Genomic DNA, 6088 nt, shown 5'->3' with positions numbered 1-6088 from the left:
TGGGCCACCAAAGCCCATATGAAATATGTTGTTGTGCTCATTGTGCCTCTAATTCATAGTGACCCTTTGTACAGTAGCTCTGAAGCCTGCCCTGTCTTGAGCCAGTTTCACTGACTCCAGTTTACCTAGCTCCTTTGCCCTAGTCACTGTATCAATCCATCTCATCCAGGGCCTTCCTCTCCTATGCTATCCCTCCACCCTTCTAAGCATGATGTCCTTCTCCAAGGACCGGTCCCTCCTGGCCATGTGTCCAAAGTATGTGAGATGGAGCTTCAAAGTCCTAACCTCCAAGGAGAAACTTGGTTTCACCCTCTCATAGAGCTCCCTATATACGAAAATTAAAAAGTAAAGAAATTAATCTGGAACGTGTAATTTACTTCTTCCGATATGAGATAGTTAAGAGATGTGATACTTACAAAGCAGTCAGAAATCACAATAAGCTTGGTATCTATTCAAGCACTTCAAACTGCATGTACCTCTTTTGTCCCATAAAGTTTTTTTAAAAAAACTTTAACAACTCTTCCTTTTTTACTATCTTCCTGTAATAGTTTTAAAGATTCCAAAATCCAGATACTTGCAGTCCTGGAGAACACAGGTGTTATAGGTAGATGAGGTGGAGGACTTTGCTCTGAGTGTGACCTCTGGGGCTTTGGTGGGAGGCAGACAGTGCAGTGGGGGCTGCACGGCCCAGGCTGCTCCTGCTACTCAGGTAAGAAGAACAATAGGCCAGGTTGGACACTCTTGCTCTCTCTCCCCCTCTTCCTTTCTGTTGCTCCAGCTGTAGCTTTAACAGCAGTAATAGCCGCAGTGAGAAGGGCATAAAATTCCCATAATGTTGTAACATGATATTCACATAGCAAATGTCATATTATTGTGGGTATTATGTGATGCTTACCTCTGATTTTATTTGTTTTTGATATAATGTTTGTTGATGAGACTTTTGCAGATTCCTATGAAGGTATTCTGCCTTGAAATAATACTGTGTGTTCATGTTCATTCGCTTGTGGCTATGTCTTCAGTATTCATTGGACTATTGCTAATACCTGACAGAGTAAGAGTGATTGTGAAAAGTATGATACAAGTACAGTGGTGTGCTTGATCTGAAAACACGCTTTGTTGGCTTTGTGTAGACTAGATACCACAAATCATGTGACAACATATGATCGAAGAAGAGAAGTTTGAATGTGAATTTATACTTGATCAATCCAAAAGGAAAAAGAAAATGTAATTGTTAAAATGAAAAGAAAAATATAATTGTTATCATATATAAAATTTGTCAATTTAAGTGCCTTCCTAGCTCCCTTCCACTGCAGCATTTACTTTTCCTTTTTTACATCTTTTTATTTGCCTGAGGCGATTCTGTGTTGGACCGCTGATAACCCTATTGAGTGGATGGCTCTAATCACGTGTTTACCTTACTTTCTGGCTGACCTGCCTCTGCTCAGGACACGAGAATCACATTTAACCAGTGTTAACCTTTTTTTGTTAGTTTACTAAATTATTTCTAATTTTGTGTAAAAAAAGAAAAAAAGCGAGTGGGATGCTTTTGGGCAGATGGACAAGTGAGCCTTGTGCTATGTCACCGTGCCTTCTCGTTAACTGTCCTTAACCCAAAGAAGATGTATGCCCACACAGGATGTACTCACTGCCCTTGTCATCTGTGACCATAAACTAATGGTCTTTCCAGTTAAGAACATTCTTGGTTGAAATTTTTAAAATCTACTTCGTATTTAAATATAGCGATACTGTCCTATGTTTGACTCAGAACTCTTTGGCACTTTTACAGATTATTTTAAAAAGAAAGTACAAGCCTGATTAAGTCCTAATTGTGTTTGAAATTCATCAGTGGGCACCAGTAGTCTTTTAGTATTACAAAGCAATATTCCATGTTTACTATTTACTTTTCTTTTTTCCTTTTAATATTTTATTGGTTTGCATGCAGTCATTCATATACATTATTCATATGCATTGTGTTTCATACATGTACATTGTATTTATACAGTCTTTAATTTACATTGTTTCATTCCCTTGCATTGTGTTTTGTACAATCATTCATATGCATTGTTGTTGTGTGCCATTGAGTCGGAACCGACTCATAGCTGACCCTCCAGTGGATTTGCAGAAGCAGTACATCACACAGAAGGAGACTGCACATCTTTCCCCTGTGGAGCATTTGGTGTTTTCAAACCATGCACCTTTTGGATTACTGCACGGCTTCTGCCGTTAGACCACCAGAGCTCCCTATATACGTTGTATTTTATAAAATTAATTACTGTTGATCTATGCCTGTTATTACTCCATCTTTTCAAATCCCCATTGAATCTTTTCTATTCCTTCATCTCCCCATCTGCCCATGACCTTCTGCTGTCCTAGTGATTTCCCTCCTTCCCCTTTTGAACATTTACATACAGCTTGCACAGTTATTCTACTTTTACCATAATGATCTTATTCAGTGTTTGTCCTTTTTTGTTTGTGTTAGGTGTTGTCAAGTCAAATACGACTCATAGCGACCCTGTGGACAACAGACCTGAACCCTGTCCTATTCTGTGCCATCCTCATAATCTCTGACACACTTGAACACACTGCTGTAGTCACTGTAAGTCTACTTAGTTGAAGGTCTTCCTCTGTTTCCCCATCCTTACACCTTCCCAAGCATGATGTCCCTTTCCAAGGAATAGCCTCTCCCACTGGTTTTATTAACAATCAGGCATCCAAGGCATGACAGGACATTCAGTCCCAGGCCTGCAAATAAACAACACTAGCATACCAGATCTAGAGGAAACTTATTCCTTACCTTGGAAATATTGTGACAACAGTGTGGTGCAAAAGAAAGCCCAGAGACACTAAGTCACAAAACAACAGTACTGGAGCTCAGGGGTAAGAACCCTTACCCGGTATTGCCTCAAACAAAAATCCTTTCCTGAAGCTGATCCATGAGATTAAATCCTCCCAAACACAAGACAAGCTACAGCAGAGACCAGCAGCAGTGTGAGGTACAAGACATCACAGAAGTGACTTGTGGCCTAAGCCATCATAACAAGGAATGGTTGACGGGGAGGGAGGTTCTGGATACGTACGGTAGGTGGGAGTGCAAAGGACGCTGATGCAGCAGGGAAAAGGAAGGGACAAGACACATGCATCAGAGGTGGAGGCACTAAATGTACTGGTTATCTCCATAAGGGGAAGTGTCTTTCATCAGCTCCTTTCAGTAAAATGTTTTTCTGTCAGATATTGTTGTAAAGCTAAGTACCCAAATTGAGACAGACTAGGAGGAAGGAATGGCCATTCCCTTCTGAAATATAACAGGCCTTCACAAACCCTATGTTCAACAGAGCACACTTAACGTAGACTAACAGATATGGCAACTGAGGCTGAGCCCTCAAATTTGGAAACACAAAGGAGAAGGAACAATTGTAAGCAGAAACTCATGATTGGAACATGGAATATGAAAAGCATGAATGTAGAACAACTGGACATCATTAATATATGGAATGCATAAATATTGACTTATTAGGTATTGGCAAAATGAGATGGATTTACATGGGACATTTTTAATCAGGTGATCATATGATCTACTATACAAGAGATGAAGAGGTGAGAAAAAAAGGCCATTTCTAGATCCATCCTGAAATACAATGTTGTGAGTGACAGGATAATATTCATATACATACAGGGACACTTAAAATTTATGTGCCAACAACCAGACCCAAAGAGGAGGAAATAACATGATTTCTACCAACCTTTGCAGTCAGAAATTGATCGTACATGCAACCAATATGCATTCATAATAATGGTTACTGGAAGGCAAATGTTGGGAGCCAGTGAGAAGGAACAGTAGTCAGAAAACATGAACTAGGTGACAGAAATGATGCTGGGGATAGAATAATAGAATTATGCACTATCAATGATTTATTCATTGCAAATACCTTTTATAAGAAACAAACACAGGATATACACATGGATTTCACTAGATGGTATGTATGCACAGGAACCAGATCAATTATGTCTGTGAAATGAATTATTGGAGAAGTTCAATATCAATAGTGAAAACTAGACCAGGTGCTGTTTGTGAAACAGACCATCAACTGTTCATATGCAAGTTCAAATTAAAATTAAAGAAGGTCAAGTCAAATCCAAAGGAATGAAAAATTGATCTAAGTCTATCTCACCTGAATTTAAAAACCAACTCAGGAACATGTTTGAGGCCTTGAACATTAATAAATGAAGACCACATGAAGAGTGGGAGGATATTAAGAATAACATCCATGAAGAATGCAAAAGGTCATTACAAAGAGGAAGAAGAAAAGACCAAAATGTATGTCAGAAGAGACTCTTGATATTGCACTAGAGCACTGGGAAGCTAAAGCAAAGAGAAGAAATCCAGAAGTTAAGGAGCTAAAAAGAAGATTTCAAAGGGCAACTAGGGAAGACAAAGCAAAGTAATATAATGGAATGTGCAAGGAGCTTGAGTCGGAAAATCAAAAGAAATGAACTTGCTTGGCATTTCTTAAGTTGAAGGAATTAAAAAAAATTCAAGCTGCGAGTTGGAATACTTAACGATGCTATGCGCAGAATACTGAATAATCAAGGAAGTATTAAAAGAAGATGGAAGGAGTATACAAAGTCATTGTACCAAAAAGAATTGGCTGACACAGAAGAATTTCAAGAAACAACATTATCAAAAGGCAATAGTGATGATTATAAAGTGGCAATAGTGATGAAGGAGGAAGTGCAGGCTGCTCTGAAGGACTTTGCAAAAAAATAAAGCCCCAGGAATTGATGGACTACCAATTGATATATTTCAGTAAATAGATCCTACCCTGGATGTGCTCACCAGGTTATGCCAAGAAATCTGGAGGACAACTACCTGGCCAACTGACTGGAAGAGATCCATATTTATTCCCATTCCAAAAAAGGGTGACCCAACATAGTGTGAAAATTATCGAACAATATCACTAATATCACACACAAGTAAATTCCTGCTGAAGATTATTAAAAAAATGACAGAGAACTACCAGAAATAAAAATTGGGTTTAGAAGAGGTTGTAACACTAGAGACATTATTGCCAATGTCAGATGGATCTTGGCAGAAAGCAAAGTGTACCAGAACAATATTTATCTGTGTTTTGTTGATTGTGCAAAGGCATTTGACTGTGTGTGACCTTGAGGAAAATGGGAATCCCAGAATACTTGACTATGCTTATGTGAAATCTATACTTAGACCAGGAAGCAGTCCTCAGAACAGAGAAGGGAAACACTGCATGGTTCAAAATCAGGAAAGGACTGCATCAGGGATGCATCCTGTCTCCACACCTTTTCAATCTATATACAGAACAGATCATTCAGGAAGCAACAACCTCAGATGATGCACACTTCATAAGTCAAGACAATAGTCTTTAAGAGGGATTGAAGCTTAACAAACAAGAAGACAAAGATTCTTACTACTGGGCCAATTGGCAGCACAAAGATAGATGGAGAAGAGACTGAGGTTGTTAACAATTACAGCTTGCTTGGCTCCACAATCAACCTCTTAACAGCAACAGTCAGGAAATTAAAAAGTAACTTGCACTGGGAAAATCTGATGTCAGGGACCTCTCCAGAGTGCTGAAAAGCAACGATGTCAGTCTAGAGACTAAGGTGCACCTAATCCGGGCCATGGTCTTCGCAATTACCTGTTATGCTTCAGAGAGTTGGATAATGCCTAAGGATGACAAAGGAAGAATCAATGCCTTCAAATTGTGGTGCTGGAGAAGAGTCTTGAACATACCATGGGCTGCCAAGAACACAAATAGGTCTGTCTTGAAGAGGGTAAAACCAAGTTTCTCTTTGGAGTCTAGGATTTTTAAGCCCCAACTCACATACTTTGGGCATGTGGCCAGGAGAGATCAGTCCTTGGAAAAGGATATCAGGCTTGCAAGGGTGGAGGGACAGCGCAGGAGAGGAGGACCCCAGATGAGATGGATTAATACAGTGACTGGGGCAATGGGGTTAGTGTGTCAGAATTAGATTGACTCAGGACAGGGCAAGGTTCAGAGCAGCTGTACATGTTGTTGTTGTTGTTGTTGTTATATGCCGTTGAGTCGTTTGC

Source organism: Elephantulus edwardii, unplaced genomic scaffold (genome assembly GCF_000299155.1).
Source record: "Elephantulus edwardii isolate Elephantulus edwardi_28Jun2011 unplaced genomic scaffold, EleEdw1.0 scaffold00013, whole genome shotgun sequence".
Classification (NCBI taxonomy): domain Eukaryota; kingdom Metazoa; phylum Chordata; class Mammalia; order Macroscelidea; family Macroscelididae; genus Elephantulus; species Elephantulus edwardii.
The sequence above is the reverse complement of the archived record's forward strand: the minus strand, read 5'-3'. Positions refer to the sequence as shown.